The sequence below is a fragment of the Malaclemys terrapin genome, chromosome 4 (genome assembly GCF_027887155.1).
Source record: "Malaclemys terrapin pileata isolate rMalTer1 chromosome 4, rMalTer1.hap1, whole genome shotgun sequence".
Taxonomy (NCBI): Eukaryota; Metazoa; Chordata; order Testudines; family Emydidae; genus Malaclemys; species Malaclemys terrapin.
Window position 1 is genome coordinate 73,376,956 of NC_071508.1, and position 22,894 is coordinate 73,399,849.

Here is a 22,894-nt window from a genome sequence, read left to right on the forward strand (position 1 = left end):
ACTTTTTCCCAGCCAGCTCTAGTCAGAACCCTCAATATCCCTGCCCACATGCCTTGGAAGTAAATGCCTTCTTCACGCAATATTTTGCCAGCTACTTCAATCTTGTGCCATATGACCTGGAATGACCATGTTAAGAATTCGGATCCCATTTGGAGATGAACCAAAATTTCAGATCCAAGCATCTTAACCAATCTTCACAATTCTACCTTATCTCTAGGATTGGTTGAACCATAAGACGGTAGCCAGATGTCCTTGAATTTTAGGAAAGTTTGGATTATAGTCCAGGTTCAATTAGCCAGAACCATTCTGGTTCAGCTCAGTCATAACCGGAGATACCTCCATTACCCATTTAATGTTGCCTTTTTCTCCTTGAAGCCTAGCCATGCAGATTATGCCAGTACCTCCTGGATGCACAGAGTGACACACCATGTGCACTGCATCTTTCCTTTGCTTAAAATCTTGGTAAAAATATGTTAAAAGAAATCCGAACCAATGTGCAAAAGGGACTATTTACTCCATCACAACTCACCCAAATTCAAACCATCTGTCCCACCTCCTGACTGAATGGCTGAATGAATACTACATTTTAAATTTTCTACTTCTAGGCTTCATAGCTGGAAGTTGCCAGATTATGGTAGTGGCAAAAGTGTGGGGCTTTTTCACACTCATACTTGTACTAAAAAATGCTTTTGCTCAAACTTTCTAGAAAAGTTCACCTTTGGGTAGAAACCAAGGCTCAAAAATTTCAGCCCCAAAGGGTGAAATCTATGAGCAACTGAAAACAAGATTATAATGGAATAGATTGTTATCCACCCATAATAATTATTGTCACTAATTCTCCAAGTATAACACTGAGATAACCAGCCATAGAAACTCTTAATTATTATGATATGTGATAAGTTATGATAAATTTAGGACTTATAGAACAAATTTAAAAATTAAAACTTCTATTTTGTAATTTAAACAATGTGTTAATAAGGATGTCACACAATGACATCAAATTATACCGTGAAAAATATATTTAGGAAGAATGCAAAATACATATTTACTAATTAGCTAATGTAGGTTCTGTAATAAAAACAATCCTTTGGAATTCTACAGGATCTCAAAATGCTTTACAAACATTAAGGAACATAAAGTAACTATTGAAAATCTATTCATTTTTCTGTTGGTGAAAATGAGCCATGAAGAAGGTAAATCCTTTGCACAAGATCATACAGAGAGTTAGTTTCAGAACCAGGGATAAAACCTGCATATCATGACTTCCATTGCAATATTCAAAAGACTAGACATTTGCTATAGCAAATGATTCAGTTATGTTATATGGAGGTCAAGTTATCCAAGTAATTAATAGAACATCAGAAAACTTTTCTTCTGTTTCCACTGCTTCCAGCAAAGTATTACTTGAAATTTTCTAAGGCTCAGCTATCTAAACCAAGAACAAATTAATGTTTCTTTAAATCTCCTTAATTCCTGAAAGGAATCTATGAACTGGGGTTTTAACGATAACCTGATAACAAGAGCAGTTATTCAGACTCCACTGATGTGGTGTATTTGTTAATGCAGACCTATGAAAGTACTCACTACCCCTCTCTATCTCTTCTTTGCAAAATGATCTTCAATATGATATGCCTGACTGTATTTTTTTTTAATTACAGTGATTGGCTTAGAGATCTATTTAAGCCTTCCCCACGTGCCTGATTTTTCAGGATTTAAGGTTCACATTGACAATGCGGCTTGCTGCAAGTCCGCAGCACACCAGAACAATCACAGTGGTTTGCACAATAAATTCCATGGACCAGATCCTGACCCACACTACATTTCTTTATAACCATTACACAGACATAAAGCTGCCCCAGGTGGGCTCTTGAGGATTTTCCCAGTAGGAGGAAATTCCCAGGTGGCATAAAGCTGTGCTTGCTGGCTCTGAGCTCCTCCTTCACATAATGGGTGTGTCATGGGTATGGCCAGAATGCTGCTGCACTCTAGGAAACCACTAGCCTTAAATCTGCTCCAATTTATGCCCGCAGCCAAAGTGGCCCCAATAGCCCCAGGGTTCTGAACAGCATGATGATAACATACAGCCCCCTTTGATTTGCTCCCTGAGGTCCTATACAACAATCACACAGGTTTCAGCCTCTCTGCCACAGACCCCAGTATCAGTGACAACACAGTGCAGATTTTGTATCATTCTATTATTTGCCTTTGTTTATTTTGTAACCTCTCCCTGAATTTTGCAGGTTTTTTTCCACCTAGAATAGGGAGGGAAAATATACCAATCTCAACTAAAAATAGAGCAAGATAGTTCCAGAGAAATCTGGTCTGCCCACTGACATTTCCACTTACCTATACAGAAACCTTGGTGCCAGCAGTGAAGGTCTGATTCATCTTCAATATTCTGACTTGTAAGAGGTTTTTAACTAGACTCTCTTATCAAACCTCTAGTGTTTATTCACTCCACTGGCTGATGTCATGTCAAAGACTAATGGTGAGGGATTCCTACTGATTACTTTCCTGGCTCTGGAGCTCAAGGTTGCTAAATGATTATTTGGACAGTTGTAATACAGGCATGTCAAAATAATCTTATTCCTTCTTTGTCATTGTTTTAACGATATAAGAGCTACATTTTTCAATGTGGGCATCTGAAGTTTGGTACCCTGAATATCTACCTTTAGAGGCTCAAATTTGAAAATTTGGACCACACGACCTTCATTCCCTTTGAGCAAGACCATTCCTATCACTTTGATTGAAATGCACAACTGTCCTCTGTGTGTATATCGCAGCCTGCAAAGCACATGGGGTGGGTAATAATGGCCATTCAGCAAGCTACCTGTGAAATTATTTCCCCTAGATCCTTAACTTCTCTTCTGAGGCATTCAGAATGTTGCCTGTTCCTGACTCATTGGGTGACTACCCAGTTACTGCAGTGCCCCATAATACCTGCTTAAAATGATCACAACTTATCAAAATAAAGAGTAGAAGTTGTATTATTTTTAATACAAGCAGTCTGGAGCCTGAAGGGTTCAATCAAATTAAACAGAGGATCAAATTAGTCAGTGATTTAATTAAACCAAGTGGAAGGCGGAATAGGCCCATGGGATCTCACCTCAATTTTTCTCTTAATCCTCCTTTGTCCCATAAAAAACACCCTCGTTGGAGGGATCTCTCCTTCAGGCTGGATGAGGCTGTTTTTTGGAGCTCCTCAGTAGAGGTCCTGGCTCATTCAGTGAGGATTGCTGGTGCACTTCACCCCAACCTACATGTATCCCGGAGCTGAATTAGCTGTATCAGCAGTCCTCTCTCAAGAACTGAACTCCTCTGAATATGCACCATCTTAATGGTGCTGGAGTGAAATTAATTAGAGCAATCATTTAGGGGAACAACCTCACTAAAAAATGTTGCCTAAAATTTCTGAAAGATCAAAAGAAGATGGTGAAGGAAAGAATGGAAGTATACATGGATCTTTTCTTGACACCTATGGAAAGCAACCTTCCTATTCATTACTCTCCCTGCTACACATCTGCCTTCTCATTGTGCAAGTCACACCCATTTGCGCACCTATTGAATATCAAATGTGCACAAGTTGCACCATAATTCAGATTACCAATGAATTTGGATCCACATGGCTACCTGTAAAATAAAGAAGAGAAACCATGCTATTCACAATGTCCGGTCAAAAGCCCTGGGAAAAGATTTTCCAATACCTAATTTACATGTAAACCAAAAGGAAGTATTTAGCAATCAAAAGCTTCTCATCTGCTGTTATCACCTCATTTACTTTACTAAAGTTTAGAGTGATGAATGCCATATCATCTAGCTGGCCTGAATTCCACTGTGAGGTTTATAGTTTGGAATGAACAAGGTCTTATCTTCAGGACCAGTCACTAAAAGCCTTCCTTCTGAAACCTCCACTTATTACTGGGGTTTACACGGTAGCTAGGAGTGCTGCTTCCTTTCCAGCAATAAAGCTATATAAACCATACGTGTGCGTAGCACATTTCATTAGGGTGTGCACCCAGGGCCGGCGCTTCCATTTAGGCGAACTAGGCGGTTGCCTAGGGCACCAGGATTTTGCGGGGGGGGCGGCATTTTGCCGCCCTCGGCAGCCATTTGGCGGCGGGGGGTCCTTCCGCGCTCCGGGTCTTCGGCGGCAATTCTGTGGCGGGTCCTTCACTCATTCCAGGACTCGCCGCCGAAGTGCCCCAAAGACTGGGAGCGCAGAAGGACCCCCACCTAGGGCGCCAAAAACCCTGGCGCCGCTCCTGTGTGCACCCAGGGATTTTTTTTTTTTTATAAAGGCAAACATCATAAAGGTTGGAGTGTGGGGGTGTGTGTGGGAGGGGGTGTGGTGTGCAGGAAGGGGCTCAGGGCAAGGGATTGGGGCAAAGAAGGAGTGAGGGGTGTATGGGGGGCTCAGGGAAGGGGGTTGGGGTACAGGGTGCAGGAGGGGGCTCAGGGCAGGGGGTTGGGGAGCAAGGTGCAGGCAGAGGGCTCAGGGCAGGGGGCTGGGGGGCAGATAGGGGGCTCGGGGCAGAGGGTTGGGAGCAGGAGGGGTGCTCAGGGCAGGAGGTTGAGGGGGCGGGGGGCAGGAGGGGGCTCAGGGCAGGGGGTTGGGGGGGCGGGGGCAAGGAGTTGGGGTGCAGGAGGGTAGGCTGTTTGCAGGCGGCCCCGGGCTAGAGATCTGGGCTCCCCCGTCCCGGCGGGCAGGCTCGGGGGCTGGGAAGGGCCGAGGGGGCCGGGATGGGCACTTGGGGCCAGGCCGGGCAGAGGCAGCCGAGGCGGATTGCAGCAGGGCCAGGGCAGATCGCAGCAGGGCCGGGCTGCTTCCGGAGCTGGACTTAAGGCCAAGGGAGTGGGGCCGGAGTCCCTGAACAGCGCCGGGGAGCTGAGCTCGCAGCCGGGCTCCAGTGGGGCCAGGCTTGCCCCCTGCTCCGGGCCCGCTGGCTCCCAGGCCCCGCTTAAGGTGGGCTGGGCTGGGCTGGGCTCGGGGGCAGCCTGACCCCCCGCCACTGGCCAGCGCTGGGAGCACAGGCGGGTTTGGGGCCCTGGGCGCTGGAGGGGGGCAGCTGCCTTGGGGGCTGCAGCAGCGCCCCCGGGAGCCCTATGGGCCATCTTAAGCGGCTGTGTTGGTGCTGCCGAGTGGGAGGCTGCCAGCGAGCACATGGGACTGTTAAAGCAGCCAGGCCCAGCCCTGGGGAAGGGGAGCCTGGTTCAAGAGGGTGCAGGCGAGGGGGGGCGGGGTGTAGGAGGGGTTTGGGCTCCCCCGGCGCCGCTTACCCACAGCGACATGCTCCCTGCCTGCCTGCCTGCCTGCTCTGGCCCCACGCCGCTCCGCTTACCACGTCCTTGCGCAGCCCCAAGGGAGGGGGGGCGGCATAGGGCTCTGCACGCTACCCTTGCCACACCTCCAAGCAGTTCCCTGTTCCCGGCCAATGGGAGCTGCGGGGGACGTGCCTGGAGCAACCCCCACACCCCCCGGCCCCAGGGACATGGTGCCCTGCCGGCCGCTTCTGAGAGGGCATTAGGGTGTGCCCAGGCACACCCCGTGTGCACGCCTATGATATAAACCCATGCCTCCTTGCAGTTTGTATCCAGCAGCAGAGCCTAGACAAGAGATGTTGTTGCCTGTGTTCCAGAGTTAAGACCTATTTCCTTATGCTTCGTCACATTTCTTTGCCTTGAATTGCTCCTATCATGTACTGCTCCCTTCACGTTTGGCAGGCTGTGGTCACAATAACTTTGAGAAGATGAAAAGAAAACTAATTATGGGAGAATGGAAGCAGAACGAGGATTTCCATCCACCCAATAGCTTTCGCCATGCCTACAGAATGCAAACTATATCCCTGTAGATAAAGCTGGAGTTATTGAGAAATTTTTGAGAAACCATAGTGCTCTCCTGATGCTGTTATGCATTTTCCTAGTGTCTTCTCTCTGAAAATCCTCAAAGCACCATTCGCAGGCATGAATTAATTAAGGCTCAGTTCACCCCATGTGAGACACAGTAAACCTCATTATTCCCATTTCACAGATTGGGCAATTCAATTAATTTTCCCCATGTCAGACAGCACATCTGTGGTATAGATGGAATAGAACTCAGATCTCTTGTCTCTGAGTTCTGTGCTTAAACCACAAGACAACAGAACTTGAAATAAATGTTATTTTATTGTCCGGTGTGGAATGTGCCCTTTTCATAACAGACTTAAGCTATGGTGCACTGAAGTGGTAAGTAAAGTACCACAGAAATTATTCTCAAACCAGTTAGAAGGGGGAAACAATCCCTGACACAAACAGGCTTTGTTTTCCTTGAATGTATTCAAATCCAATTTGAATGGGGGCAGGAGAATTACAAATTCCTTTGAAAATAAAGTATTAAAAATTAGAGAGAAGCCCAAATAAAAACCATAGCTCCAAATGTCCCTGAGCTTCCATGGAGTGTTTGAAAGCTGAAGCTTAGGGTTTTGTAAATGATGACTATCTTTTACAGAGGTCTGAATCAAAATTATGGACCCAAATGCTACTGAATTGAGAGATACTCAAAACTCACTGTAGAAAATGGAATAACACAGTGGTGAAGTAGGCCCTTTTAATCCGTCTCAGAGAAAAAACTGTGAAGAAGGAAGGGAAAGCAATAAAATGAAAATGAAACATTGCCCTCCAGTTATCTCACTGCCCCACAGGAAAAGCAGCAAAATAAAGAAGATGGTTCACTCTTCTGCTATCTTTCATTGTCACTACACTGAAATGTTATCTCAATTTGTATAAAATTCTGAAGCTGTTCTATGCTATTTTATAGAATATGAATTTAATCCTCATATGAACTTCAAAAACCATCCCATGCAATTAGCAGAAGGTTTAAATACCAAAGATGAAATAAAATACATATATGAATATATATATGAATGACTTTACTAAGCTTTCCTCCAGCTTAAGTTCATGGAACAATTAGACTATTTCTATTTAATATGAATTTCACATATGATTTCAATGACACAAATCTGTTTGACTGTTTACATTTAGTCATTTAAAGGCCACAGTTCAACTTCTATACTTACTCTCTCTCTAATTCAGTACATACTTCATTATTTCCAAATACGAAATGTCTTTCTCTCACTTTATTTAAAATTAATGTAAAGGAAAAGAACTCTCAAAGAGGAATTCCACACTCTGTTGACAATACAGGCTTAGCCCATGTGAACATTTAGCATTTCAAGCATTTTTTCTTCCTACTGATCGTTGTTATCCAGATGTAAGTCCAAATTCTGTTCTCCGTTATACTGATTAAATTGACCTTAATGTGAAACTGAGAGCAGAATTTGGCCAAAGTTTCAGTCTGACTCTGTATCAGAGATTAGTCTTGACACTGGTGAACTTAATCCTTGACAAATGACGAGTCCCAAATGTCTGTTGGGCCTTCCATTATGAGAACAATGCTGTATCGATATGTCAGCCAGCATTGACCCAAAATTCTGAAGTGAATATCTGTCCCAAAGGATCAATACAAAAAGGAATACCAAGCCCTCAGGTCCGACAGAGCTACATTCAGCAGTAGAACCTGAGGAGAATGCAACTGTATCTTAAAGCCACCTTCGTGCTCCTCTGATATTATGAGCAGTCAGGGCTGATTCTCCCCCAAACACACATTATATTTTGCTTAAAGTCTGTGGGCCAGAGTCTGTTCAACTCCAGGTCTGCTCTAATTTATGTCAGTAACTGCCTCCTGTGGATCATTTTGTCAGCCTGGAGTGCCAACAATTCTAACCTCATCCCCTTTTGCCTTGTTGCAAGTGTGTGGGGGTAGAAGGGGTAGGAAGGAGGTGCCATACAGCAAGCTCTGCGCCATCCAGGGCTTCCCTGATACAAAAGCAGCATTCCATCCTCTTTGTGCCACGGGCGCAGCAGAAAATGGACAGAGCAGAGACAAAGGATCTGCCCACACTCAATATCAAATCTGTGCAAATTACAGCACTTCACCACTTCCACTATTATTTGTATCCCCATTAAATAACTCATATTCATGGGGTTGTTTCTAAGGCCACAGGAAAAGATCTTGCAACATTTCATTAGGTGTAAAATAGAAAAAGAATACTCAGGCATGTGTTTCCTATCTGTTGCCCTTTTACTTGGCTGCAGTTCAGAGTCTTTCACTTGGCCTGACTTCCACTGTGTGAGGTTTTGATGGGGAGTGGATGAGATCTTATCCCGAGGCTGTCACTGGAAGGGGACTGGGGGTGACATCATAACATTCAAGAGTAGATAGTTAGTGATGGGCAAGATGTGAAGGGCAAGGAAGACCATGGACACTGTCACCTTGAATAGAGGCAGTAGAGGCCCACAAGTATTGTGCTCCATGCCTTCACAGGAGAACTCAGTAAGGATGAGGCTTCTTGTGCCTCTCTTCCCTTCCATACCTCCACAAAGACTGAACATCATAGAGAAAGAAATCCCTTCTTGAAATTAACTTACTATGGCCCTGATTCTGCAGCCGTTACTGATGTTGAGCAGCACTTACTCTACATGAGTAGTCCTATTGACTTCAATTGGATTAGTGCTTCTCCCATTTAGTTAGGGTGACCAGACAGCAAGTGTGAAAAATCGGGACAGGGGGTTGGGGGGCAATAGGACCCTATATAAGAAAAAGACCCTAAAATCAAGACATCTGGTCACCCTACATTTAGTAAATGTTGCAGCATTGGTAAATGTCCTAAGGAATCAATAGAATGCACCAGACCCGGGATCCCATTTAATTTGGTACCAAAGCTAAGCATGGGAAATGTTGGCCCTTAACATTTAATATTAGCTAGTGTAACGCATCAGAAAAACTGTGTGTGGTCATTTTTTTTAAACTATTTCATGTCTGGTAAACATGCCCTGGCTCTCAAGCTGCCCTGTGCCAAATGGAAAGGAATACCAAATGGAGTAAAGACTCAAAATGTTGGGGGGGGGAGGAAATCAGAGCATAATAAAGTAAATGGTGCTGGCAACTTAAATCAATGCCACCTTCATTTCTTTAGTACATGCAAACACACACATATCTAACTTCAGTTTCACAACTCAGCTTTCTGACATAAATGACTTAGGCCTGGTCTACACTACGAGTTTAGGTCGAATTTAGCAGCGTTAAATCGAATTAAGCCTGGACACGTTCACACGGCTAAGTCCCTTTTTTCGACTTAAAGGGCCCTTTAAACCGGTTTATTTACTCCACCTCCGACGAGGGGATTAGCGATAAAATCGGCCTTAGCGGGTCAGAATTGGGGTAGTGTGAATGGAATTCAACGTTATTGGCCTCCGGGAGCTATCCCACAGTGCTTCATTGTGACCGCTCTGGACAGCACTCTCAACTCAGATGCACTGACCAGGTAGACAGGAAAAGCCCCGCAAACGTTTGAATTTCATTTCCTGTTTGCCCAGCGTGGAGAGCACAGGTGACCATGCAGAGCTCATCAGCACAGGTAACCGTGATGGAGTCCCAGGATCGCAAAAGAGCTCCATCATGGAACGAACGGGAGGTACGGGATCTGCTCGCCATATGGGGAGATGAATCAGTGCTAGCTGAACTCCGTAGCAGTAAATGAAATGGCAGAATATTAGAAAAGGTCTCCAAGGCCATGAAGGACAGAGGCCATAACAGGGATGCACAGCAGTGCCGCGTGAAAATTAAGGAGCTAAGGCAAGCCTACCACAAAGCCAGAGAGGCAAACGGAAGGTCCGGGGCAGAGCCGCAAACATGCCGCTTGTACGCGGAGCTGCATGCGATGCTAGGGGGTGCAGCCACCACTACCCCAACCGTGTGCTTTGACTCCTTCAATGGAGAAACACACAGGGAAGCGGGTTTGGGGTACGAGGAAGATGAGGATGAAGATAATGTAGATAGCTCACAGCAGCAAGGAAGCAGAGAAACCGGTTTCCCCAACAACCAGGATATGTTTATCACGCTGGACCTGGAACCGGTAACCCCCGAACTCACCCAAGGCGTGCTCCCAGACCCTGAGGGCACACAGGGGACCTTTGTAAATATTACACATGGTTTAAAAGCAAGCGTGTTTAATGATTAATGATTAATTTGCCCTGGTAATCGCGGCCAGTACTGCTACTGGAAAAGTCTGTTAACGTGTATGGGGATGGAGCAGAAATCCTCCAGGGACATCTCCAGAAAGCTCTCTTTCATGTACTCCCAAAGCCTTTGCAAAAGGTTTCTGGGGAGGGCTGCCTTATCCCGTCCGCCATGGTAGGACACTTTACCATGCCAGGCCAGTAGCACGCAGTCTGGAACCATTGCATAACAAAGCATGGCAGTGTATGGTCTCGGTGTTTGCTGGCATGCAGACAACATCCATTCCTTATCACTCTTTGTTATCCTCAGGAGAGTGATATCATTCATGGTCACCTGGTTGAAATGGGGCGATTTTATTAAGGGGACATTCAGAGGTGCCCGTTCCTGCTCGGCTGAACAGAAATGTTCCCCGCTGTTAGCCACGTGATGGGGGGAGGGGTGAAGTGATCATCCCTGAGAATTGGGTGTGGGGGGGAGGGGGGTTAGTTGGGTTTGTGCTGCATGTTAACCCGGAAACCCGGGAAATGAGGGCGCTACTGTTTGAAACCATTCAGAATGGTCCATTCCCACATGTTAAGAAGGTTAAAAAAGCCAAAAGACTGTGGCTTACCATGGCTGCCTGCAAGCCGAAATCTGTTGCCTGGCACTGTGTGACTGATCTCTCACACCAAACTGGCAGGCCCTCAATATAAGAGGAAAAATGTGACCTTGTAACGAAAGCACATGTGCTGTGTAATGTGAACAGCAAAATTTAACGTGAAAGAGTGTACCCATTGTTCTCTAAAATGTGTCTTTTTTAACCACCTCTCCCTTCTCCTCCACCAGCTGCAAATGTTTCTCCTTCGCAGAGGCTAGCGAAGATTAGAAGGAGAAAACAGCGGACTAGAGATGATATGTTCTCGGAGCTCCAGATGTCCTCCCACGCTGACAGAGCACAGCAGAATGCGTTGAAGCAGTCAATGTCAGACTACAGAAAAGCACAGTATGAACAAGAAGAGAGGTGGCGGGCTGAATTGTGGGATGAACAGAGCAAGTGGCGGGCTGAAGATGACAGGTGGCGTCAGCTTGCAGACAGAAGGCAAGAGTCGATGCTCCAGCTGCTGGAGCATCAAACTGATATGCTCCAGCATACGGTTGAGCTGCAGGGAAAGGCAGCAGGAGCAGAGACCGCCGCTACAGCCCCTGTGTAACCAACAGCCCTCCTCCCCAAGTTCCATAGTCTCCTCACCCAGACGCCCAAGAACACGGTGGAGGAGCCTCCGGCCACCCAGTGACTCCACCCCAGATGATTGCCCGAGCATCAGAAGGCTGTCTTTCAATAAGAGTTAAAGTTTTAAACTGCAGTGTCCTTTTCCTTCCCTCCTCCCCCACCCATCCCGGGCTACCTTGGCAATTATCCCCCTAGTTGTGTGATGAATTAATAAAGAATGCATGAATGTGAAGTAACAATGACTTTATTGCCTCTGCAAGCAGTGTTCGAGGGGGAGAGGGCAAGGGGGGTGGTTGGTTTACAGGGAAGTAGAGTGAACCGGGTCGGGGGGGGGCGGCAGGTTCATCAAGGAGAAACAAACAGAAGTTTCACACCGTAGCCTGGCCAGTCACAAAACTCATTTTCAAAGCTTCTCTGATGCACACCGCGCCCTGCTGTGCTCTTCTAACCGCCCTGATGTCTGGCTGCACGTAATCAGCGGCCAGGCGATTTGCCTCAACCTCCCACCCTGCCATAAATGTCTCCCCCCTTACTCTCACAGATATTGTGGAGCGCACAGCAAGCAGCAATAACAATGGGGATATTCTTTTCGCTGAGGTCTGAGCGAGTCAGTAAGCTGCGCCAGCGCGCTTTTAAATGTCCAAATGCACATTCCGCCACCATTCGGCACTTGCTCAGCCTGTAGTTGAACAGGTCCTGACTACTGTCCAAGCTGCCTGTGTACGGCTTCATGAGCCATGGCATTAAGGGGTAGGCTGGGTCCCCAAGGATCACGATAGGCATTTCAACATCCCCAACGGTTAGTTTCTGGTCCGGGAAGAAAGTCCCTTCCTCCAGCTTTCGAAACAGACCAGAGTACCTGAAGATGCAAGCATCATGTACCTTTCCCGGCCATCCCACGTTGATGTTGGTGAAACGTCCCTTGTGATCCACCAGGGCTTGCAGCAGCATTGAAAAGTACCCCTTGTGGTTTATGTACTCGGTGGCTTGGTGCTCCGGTGACAAGATAGGGATATGGGTTCCATCTATCGCCCCACCACAGTTTGGGAATCCCATTGCAGCAAAGCCATCTACTATGGCCTGCACGTTTCCCAGAGTCACTACCCTTGATATCAGCAGGTCTTTGACTGCTCTGGCAACTTGGATCACAGCAGCCCCCACAGTAGATTTGCTCACTCCAAATTGATTCCCGACTGACCGGTAGCTGTCTGGCGCTGCAAGCTTCCATGGGGCGATCGCCACTCACTTCTCAACTGTGAGGGCTGCTCTCATCCTGGTATTCTGGCGCTTCAGGGCAGGGGAAAGCAAGTCACAAAGTTCCATGAAAGTGCCCTTACGCATGCGAAAGTTTTGCAGCCACTGGGAATCGTCCCACACCTGCAACACGATGCGGTCCCACCAGTCTGTACTTGTTTCCCGAGCCCAGAATCGGCGTTCCACGGCATGAACCTGCTCAAGTAACACCATGATTTGCACATTGCTGGGGCCTGTGCCTTGTGAGAGGTCTATGTCCATGTCAATTTCCTCATCACTCTCGTCGTCGCGCTGCAATTGCCTCCTCAGCCGGTCCTGGTTTTGCTTTGGCATATCCTGGCTCTGCATATACTCCAGGACAATGCGCGTGGTGTTCATAGTGCTCATAATTGCCGCGGTGATCTGAGCGGGCTCCATGATCCCAGTGCTATGGCGTCTGGTCTGAAAAAAGGCATGAAACTAGTATCTGACGGACAGAAGGAGGGAGGGAGGGGCAAATGACGACATGGCGTACAGGTACAGGGAATTAAAATCATCAAAGGTGGCTGTGCATCAGGGAGAAACAAACAACTGTCACACAGAATGGCCCCCCCCAAAGATTGAACTCAAAACCCTGGGTTTAGCAGGCCGTTGATTTCACGGAGGGAGGGGGAAGCAAATGAATACAGAACAAATCTATTTTTTACATCTTAAGCTAGCAGACGACGGTGCAGCATGACTGATAGCCCTCGGCATCTTCTGGGTGCTTGGCAGAAAATACTGGGCGCTTGGCAGAAAATAACATACTACGACTGAAAGCCATCATCGTCATTGGGAAGGCAGTGACTGGGGGACATACGGAGTTTCAGCCACTGCAGTACGATGATGACGGATACCAGTCGTAATACACCATCTTCTGCCAAAAGGCAAGGGGCTGCTGCTGTGTAGCAATGCAGCCCCACGTCTGCCAGCCCCACGTCTGCCAGCACCCAGATAGCCGATGACGGCTACCAGTCATACTGCACTGTCTACTGCCAAAAGGCAATTAGCTGCTGCTGTGTAGCAATGCAGTACCACGTCTGCCAGCACCCAGATGACATATGGTGACGGTGAGCTGAGCTGAGCAGGCTCCATGCTTGGCGTGGTATGCTGTCTGCACAGGTAACCCAGGTAAAAAGGCGCAAATTGATTGTCTGCCGTTGCTCTGACGGAGGGGGAGGGGCCTGATGACATGTACCCAGAACCCCCCCGTGACACTGTTTTGCATCATTCAGGCATTGAGATCTCAACCCAGAATTCCAATGGGCGGCGGAGACTGCGGGAACTGTGGGATAGCTACCCATAGTGCAATGCTCCGGAAGTCGACGCTAGCCTCGGTATTGTGGACACGGTCCGCCGACTTCATGCACTTAGAGCATTTTATGTGGGGATACACACAATCAGCTGTATACAACCGATTTCTATAAAACCGGCTTCTATAAATTCGAACTAATTTCATAGTGTAGACATACCCTTATACAACAGAAAGGAGAGAACAGCAGGTTGTGATGGGATACATTTAGATCTAAAGGTTAGGAAAGACTGTCACAAAGATGAGCACTTAAAAGGTATGAAACTCGCATTCATATGAAGGTAGAAGCTAACAAAATGCAATTTATTAGTCATATGGAGTGGTGTGGGTTTAGATAATATCCTATTAAAGATTCAAGAAGCTTTTCTGTGACCTGAATGGGAATGAATCTTGGCAGACAGCAAACAGCCAGCAATAACTACTATCATCTCTTTGCAAATTTGCTCTGCTTCCCACAGCAGATTTCACCTTTGATTGGTTACTTACAGGGAAACTCTGGCCAATCAGAATGAGAAATAGGTGGTGTGTGGCCCAGTGTTCTGTCACATTCTGTATTAGTTGTACATTTGTGTACAAAACCGACCTATGTTCCAGTTGAAAACAAACAAACAAAAATCAATCCCAGTTTCAATAGAATTGCTGGCAGCCATGTGACCTCTGAGCTGGTGCAAGTTAGGACAGATCTGGGTCTGTCCAAGTACAGATTTGTTGATTTTTTGGACTGTAAGACTCACCTTGTTTTCCCTGGCTTATGTGGGGGGCAGGAGGCTGGAGAAGATTGTTTGGAGAATGGAGAGAGGATGGGAAGAGATGGACAGGTCTTTTTCTCTATGGTCTATTTTTATATACTTTGCTTGGGTCAGATTCTCAGTTGACTTCAGTGGAGCTATGGTCATGTATGCTAGCTGAGAATCTGGCCCTGTGGATGAAATTCACCCTACAAATCCAATGGAACCTGCATACTGACAAGCTGGAGAGACAGAATTTGGGTTGCACCAGGGGACAGCAGATTTACATTTCACTGGTGCTCCATGGGAAACTCATTCATATCCCAGCTGGCCTGGTCCTGCCCCTTCTCAGTTCATAGGTTATGTCCTGGGCTCTGGGCTCCCCAGTGCCACAGGGATGTATATGTGTATTGTCAGCTGTATATGCCACTCTCCACCCACTCTGTCAGACTTTCTGCTACTGAGGGTGTGGGGTTTGAAGCCCAGGTTCATGGGTGAACCAAACCCTGAGTTTTTAATTTTTGTATCACACTCAGGGAATTTGAGAGGTATCATTGAAAACTAACCTGTTATCTGACAGTCTGGATCCTCCTTATGCTACACCTTTCACAGACTGAGCACAACAGGCTGAGGGTCCTGTGTTGGAGGAGCTGGGCAGCCTGTGTTGTACAGTTTCTCTAGCGATAATGTGAGGACTCATGTTACTGTGACACTAACTCACAGGCTCGTCTGAAATTAGAACTATGAAGACATTGGGGCAGCTTTCTGCCACTTCACCTGCACAAAGTTGCCCTAAAGCTGACTTACCCAGCTCTCAGAGAATCTCCCCTGCATAGCTGGATCCTTGGGTGACCCTTTCTGAAGTCAGCCCAGGGACCAGGGCCAGGGGAAGTGGGGGTAGCTGAGTTTCCCTTGGGGCTCATTGAGAGTCAGCATAATTTAGAACTTCAGACAGATCCAAGTTATACCAGGGACCAGCCCAGTGCAGTGCTTCATCTGTGCCTTATAGGACTACCCCTTGAGTCCATGGCCTACTCAGTGGTTGACATCTTTTCTGAGACTTCTATAAAGGACCCTGCCAACCCTTAGGGACAAGAGGCTACATAAGGCTAGTGCTTCATGGGCTGTAAGCTCTTCAAAGTGATGCAGAGAGACAGCTATATGACCTTTCACCCTTCTGTACTGGCGCACAGAGCTGCCCAGCCCTAGATGGCAGTGCACACTGCACCTGCTAAATAATAGCACAAGGGCTGTGTCTCCCTGAAGCACCTTCCCACAGAACTTATACCTCAGGTCTGTGCTACGTGACTTGTCCATGGTGAAGCAAGTCAGGAACGGCACCCAAATCTCCTCACTTCCATAGCTGCACTCTTCTTCCTCCCTTGGGGTCTGATCCAATTCCATTAAAGTCCATGATTTCAGTGGGTTTTGGACCAGTCCTGCTTAAAAGGGCGATGGGCAAAACACAAGCTGAAAGTCAAGGAAGGAATTAGTCTGAAGGGAGGGGAGGAGAGGAGCTTCCCCTTCATGTGCTATAGGATGTAAATATACCATTATGCCACACTCCCTTTTTGTCACTGTTTTGCTGGCTTACGCACAAACTACGTCCAGCTGCTCAAGCAGAACAGCACAGCTGGTGAAATATATTTATTTTTATAACTCATTCTGGACATGTACACAGAAAACAGATGCAAACACATGGCTAATGCATGCCCCACCTCCCTCCAGGAGAGAAACGAACCACAGAAACTAAAGGCAGAAAAGACTGCTTATAGGTCAGATTGTGCCCAGCTGCTCTTGGGGATTGGGGAGGGAAACAAGGGAGAGAGGGAACAAAGAATTTCCTCATCATCATTTTTACCCTTCACAAAGGCTAGGGAACCATTGCTGTCCATATGCATCTCTCTCTTGGTGCATCTTCAGGTACAAGACACCCAAACAGGGGCAGGCAAGTTGGGGAGCCATGGTTTCTCCATCCCTTCCATACTGTGATTGTACACTCAGGGGGAACCACAATGCCTTCCCTGAAAGGAATACTTCCTCTGGGTACTGAGGAGCTCCGGGAGGGATTCCAAGGCAGAGTCTATCCCAGAACTCCCCTGGTATGGGGTTGTTCCACACCACTCCCAATACAAGCCAGTGTCTACAAGGAATGGTTGAGTTCTACACAAGGATCTCTACCTACTCTATTCCTTCCCACTCCACTTCAGCCTTTCTCAAGGCTTTTCCTACTGTACACTCTCCCCAGTTTTCTCTAGTGCAGTTTTAAAGGACTCAAGTGACAATACATTCACTCTGGAAGGAGACTCTGTCCAGTGGGGGGGGGTTTAAACTTTTTCAGATATTAGTTTTTGCAAAAGCATCAAAGAGTCCTCCCATCCCCAAACTCATGTTACTGCAGCATGGAAATAATTAGCTATGAAAATTCCTTTGGGGACACTGGAAATGGATGTACAATCTGGTGAATAAAAAACGCACCATATGATACTGTTTCTCCCCTATCAAACACAAACACATGCATAATTATCCTTCTCAACTGACTGCCATCAGACAGAGTATATAGCTGAGTGAGCTTCAAACAAAAGACTAGACATTGATTAAAAATAAAAGAGCAGCACCTAATATTATATGAGCTGAGGTAAATTACAAGAGCAATCAGTGCTCATACTTCAGGGCATATACTTATTATCAACAAGGCCCAAAAAGAAAACCCCTATGGTAAATTTCAGGGCAAGGTGCATTACTGAGGTTTAAGTTGGATCATCAAGCATTGAGTGCAATAAAAAGCACATTATTAGACAGAACTAGTCCAAAATTTCATTTGAAATTTTATTCACTAAAATGGCCTTTTTCAAACCATACATTTTTGCTGGGGATTTTTGTTCCTTTATAAATTTTCCATTTTGGGGATTAAAAACCATAAATCAATTTGTTTTTGTTTTTCACTGGAAGGCCAGAAAGTTTCTGTGAAAAATTTTTCATTTAAAATCTTTTTTCACAAAAAACAAACACATTTTCTAACCAGCTCTATTAATAAATTTAGGGAATAACTGATCTGTTATAGGGTGGCAATTCCTTATGTTCTTAAACTTATGTACACACTGATTATTTTACTAATGTCTTTCCATTTGTGATCTTGGTTCTGAATTATTGAAAACATAAATAGGTCATTGAGGGTCACATCCTGGTCCTGCTGAAGACAATGGGAGTTTTACCAGTAGGTCCAGATTTTGGCCCTTTAGGTCTAGCTGGGAAAACTGATAATGCTAAGGCAGAAAGGACATCAGAGAGGAGCTGGGTAGCAGACTTAATAGAAAAGATGTTTGGACCTGAAACCAATAAAAGACTGGTATGACATCTGACAACCATTTAAAGGTCTGATAGAAAAGAATCCACAGCTCAGAGACTGAGAGGAATGACCAGATATTCAGTTTGAGCAATGGAAATAATTGAATAATGAAGATATATAGAGGTTCTCTTGCGTGTGTGTGTTTACTTTTACTTAATCATGAAGTTGGGCCAGGGTGGAGACTAGAAGGATAATTAATAAGATGATTTCATATGTATTTCTAAGGCCAAATTTACACTGGAGTAAGCTGGCTCAGTTCCACTGACTTCAATGGGGTAAAGTTTGCTTCTGCTAGTCATGAATTTGCCCCTTAGCACTTATAACAAGGACTTGGAGTCAGGACTCCTTAGTTCTGTTCTTAGTTTTGCCGCTGGACTAAAGTAGCATAGTGGTCAGGTTGCTGAACTGCTGTATGCCTCAATTTACCCTGCTGTAAAATAATATTAATATTACCTTCTACAGAGGTGTGCTATGATGTTTAACTAAAGCATCTTTAGAAACTAGTTTGAATGTCATAACAGAAGTACAAAGTACTGCATTACTATCAACATTTTATCATTAGCACTGCAAAAAAAGTTTTTACATTTTAAAAAAAGAAAAAGGAAATTCATCTACTGGCATGAGAAACCACTGGCGCGTACTCTGATAAAGAACTCCAGAGGAGAATCATAAACACAATTACTCAAACTGTCTTACTAGCCACATACCCGCCATGCACCTCTCATTGGTAAGCTTACACGCTGTCTGTCATTTTCTATTCTTAGAAAGTCTCTCGAGTCTGGGAATCACACAAATAACTGTGGCAAAATAGAAATCTAGAAGAAGGCCTCAGGGAGTCCACAGCAACCTCTCTTATCTTGTAAGAGGGACTGGTCTTGGCAGGCTGGGGTGCTTCTTCAGGTAATCCTCAGACAACCCCAGAACTTTCCCTGGACTAATTTAAAATGAGAGCAAATACGTCCTTATGCAAACTTTACATTTCTCTTCCTTTCTACCTTGGTTATTATTCAAGACAACAGCAGTAGTGTGCTATTGATAAAAAATACATAACCATATTTAGGACAGTTGCAGAGTATCCTCTTATGATTCCAATTTTATAGTCTCAGCTCCCAATGCATTTTACATCCCCCGCCCTGCAGATGTCTCTACGGGAGCCAATGAAATAATCTATGTTTCATGCTCCTCATTACAAGCACAGTTATAGACTGGCAAATAACAGCCAAGTCCCTTTAGTCCATGTGTCTTTTGTCTTGAGAGTGAAAACAGGATTAAAAAATAGTAAGACTCTGACACACTGCAGTCTTTCTGATGTATTGTAAGCACAGTTGTACTTCATCATATGTCATTCTGCATCTGATTTTTATTTCATTGTTTTTGATATCTCTGTATCATGTTTGTGAATCAAAAATAAATGCACTTAGACCCTCATTATCCACATGTCCCTACCTTATTTAAAGCTGTGCTCTATCTAGGGTAGAAAAGGCAGAGGGCCAGATTCTGATCTCAGTTACCCCAATGGAAAGCAAAAGTAACTCCAGTGAACTCAGTTACACAGTTAATAAATGGGAGACATGGGAGTTACATTTGATTTTCCACCCACATAACTGAGATCAGAATCCAGGCCATAATTTTACATACATTTAGAAGAGTGGGCTACAAGAGGAAATTTATGTATTACACACACACACACACTGATCTCTCTTATACCAGTTTTACAGTTGTGTAACTCTAAGTCAAATTCTTCTTACATGTACATAGTACTGTTCCCATTGAAGTCAATGAAAGTTGCATGGCTGTAACCGAGAAGAGAATTTGGCTTATTGATTTCAGTGCAGTTACTCCAGGTATATAGAGGCTTAAATTAGAATCAGGGCATGGTTCTGCAGCACTTTTTGGACCTGATTCACCACTGGCCCCATTTCTGTTTTACACTGTTACTGTATTAAATTCAATAGTTACAATAGTAAAAAACTAGATTTTGACTGACAGACAAACATTTTGGTGTCTGCTCACTTAATTTAGTTTCCCATGGATGGATAATTTTCTAAATATTTCTCTTTCCAATGTTCTGGATGACTCAAACCTTTGGATTATTAATACCAAATTCCATGACAAATGTGTTTTAAAAGCAGGGAGTTTTAACACAGATCATGCACTAAACTCTTCTTTGTTCTAATTACACCTCCCAAGTGACCTCTTTAGAAAGAGAAAACAGAGAGGAAGCTAATATCTCCTAGAAAATGTTTTCACCTCTCTTATTAAATCACTTTTGCAATTCACAGAATTACTACAACATATTTTGTTAGAGAAACATAAATATTCCACCGCATTTTGCAAAGAGCTTATTCTGGTGCTAGATTCTGATACCTTTACTCACACTGAGTAGCACCAGGTGTTACTCTAATCTAAGTGTATCAGGATCTGGCGTTTTATATTTAAACAGTTACATACCATGTGGCAGGCTCTTCTCAAAACGCAGCAAATGTGGTTCACAGAAACTCTATAAAATATGGTGCCAACTCAATAAATACAATACTGAGAAGCAAAGTACAAACCCCATTATGCTTAAAATAGTTTGAATCACTGTTTTCATTCTAAATATATGTATCATGTGCTGTATGTGTAACTGTATTTTGTAACTCACTGAACAGTGCAGTTGCTTCCATCTTGTAAAGCAAATAACTTTGTTTTCTGACCCATGAAAGGAAAGCCAAGTGCATTTTTGAAAGCATAGAACATTGTGCAGAAAGCGCACTAAGCCAGCTTTTCATCTATAACCCTTGTTTCTGCTTATTCCAAACTGCAGCTTGAGTATTAACTATTCTAAAAATATATCCTACAGTTGCTTCTTCTCCAGAGGTAAAGCTGAAGCTGCTAGAATGCTGCGGGAGGAGCAGTAGTAAGGCAAAGTCTGCCACCCAGAATAATGGCAGAGTTTAATCAATTCAAGTCCCCACTTCATCAAGCACTAAGATGACATTTTAGTAAAGTAACCCATCTGTCCACCACATCCCTAAAAGGTCACAGTCTAGGGAAAACAAATGGTAACGTATTAATGACAGTTATCATTTTCCAGGAACCTTGTTGAACGTGATAATAGCATTTCTGATTTTCTTAGATCTAGTGGGAAGAGAAATGGATCATCTGATGATAGTCCTTGATAGATCTGATGATAGAATCTCAGGTAAAATGTTCAAAAATGCCTACGTGACTTAGGAGCCTAATTTCTCAGGTACTTTTGAGAATTTTCCCCCTCCCCCATCTGATTGAAGCTCATGATTTGATTCATGTCTTCTGGACTGTGGGCCAGCCCATTCATAAATCTATCAAAGACGTAAGTGGAATATAAGTCTCAAGTGCATGTCCAACACATTCCCCTCCATTCCTGATCCTATTAATAAACTTTCCCAAAGACTCTTCTGGGAGAATCAAGGGATCATAGTCAGACTGGAGTAAACAGTGGAACTTCAGTATTTGGAAGATGGCTCAAACTTACATGGAAGACAGTAATGTAAGTAGCACATCAGGTGCAAGTTATTCTGAAAATGGACTGGAGTGTGTGATACAACTGTAGAATCTGAACTCATTTGTTATGGAATGGGGCCTTGATCTTGCAAAGGGAACCATCCCCATGAGCAGGTCCCCATTATTAAAGTCAGGTTCAAGGCATGTGTTAACTTCAAAGAGTGCTTTGCTTTACCTTAGTTACTTTTCTTGCCACATCCTCTCCATCTGCTTGGTGTGTATATTACACTCGTTTTGCACACTCACTGAAAGCCAAATTGGTGCAAGTCATTTTCTGATCATCTCATACCAGACAGGGCCCAACTGTACCCCCTTGCTGCCACTGATACTTCACTTGCATCTTTGTTTACATCAACAATTAACTTGGCCAAGGTGCTAGATCCACAAACAGCTCAACAGACTGCAGTAGGCATGTGTGAAAAGATGCCTTGCTGATATTCTTAAATTTAAACAAACAAACAAACCCTACGTTTTCAATTTGGGAGATTAGCAGAACTTTCTGAATTAATGAAGAAAAAGTCAACGATTTTTCCACAGAACTACATGCTCTGATGTATCTGATCCTATTTTTTAGGAGGCACACCCTGTCTTCATTTCACCCTAGATGGCAATAACAGCAACCTTTGGTACATGTAGGCTATGGAATTCACTCATGCTTAACAGTAAAATCCACCATTAAAAACTACATTTAGAATATCACCAGAAACAAAACAGCTAATGTTTTCCTATAGCAGGTGCAAATGGAATATTCACTATCCAAGTATTACTGTAGAAATATTGGTGCTCCAAATAACTAATGTGTATGTTTTAAGGACTAGAAAATGTGTGTTTGTACAATGCCTATCACAATGGGTATTGGTTCATGATTAGGGCTTCTAGGTGTTATAATGCAAATAATATAGACTTAATGGGTTGCTTGCTTTTTTTAATTGTCTCCACTAAAACTATCTAATGTCACGTTAAATCTGTAATAAACTTTACTAAAAACAAACAGTAAGGGCCTTGATTACTTGATTGCCTTCAGTCTTGCTAATTATCATCCTTCACAACAGCCATTTGAGGCTTGTTTTAAGGCAGTGTGTATGTTTTCCCCATTTGTGCTGACTTGAGGAGTCATCCGATTGTTTACTTTTCAGACTCAACCAGCAGAATCATTCCATCTCCTATCCATCCCTTTCATTTATTAAGGGGTTCCCTAAATCACAAATAAACGTAAGGATTTGTCAAATTTACAGATTCCTAGATTTGGAGGCCAGAGGGTCAGGAGGTCATCTAGTCTGATCTCCTGTATAACACAGGCCATAGAATGACTCCAAAATAATTCCTGTTTGAAACCTGATTCAAAGAAAGCTATTGTGGCACCCAATAGATTTCAATGTCTTGTTGCCTTTTTAATTGAATAGTTCTAATGTATACTAACTTGTTGGTTGGTTGGTTGGATTGT

General features: G+C 44.4%; 1 protein-coding gene across 5 annotated transcripts in view; it reads right to left on the minus strand.

The window, feature by feature from the left end:
* The window catches only part of SLC1A2 (solute carrier family 1 member 2), a 211,991-nt gene that overhangs the window by 151,678 nt on the left and 37,419 nt on the right, over window positions 1–22,894 (minus strand). Inside the window, exon 1 of one of the 5 annotated variants that reach the window (XM_054026503.1) lies at window positions 2,347–2,431. The exons of the other annotated variants lie outside the window; for them this stretch is intronic. The gene's annotated coding sequence lies outside the window, so the exon portion shown is untranslated. Of the gene's footprint in view, window positions 1–2,346; window positions 2,432–22,894 lie in introns of those variants that run through there. 5 annotated transcript variants of the gene reach the window in all.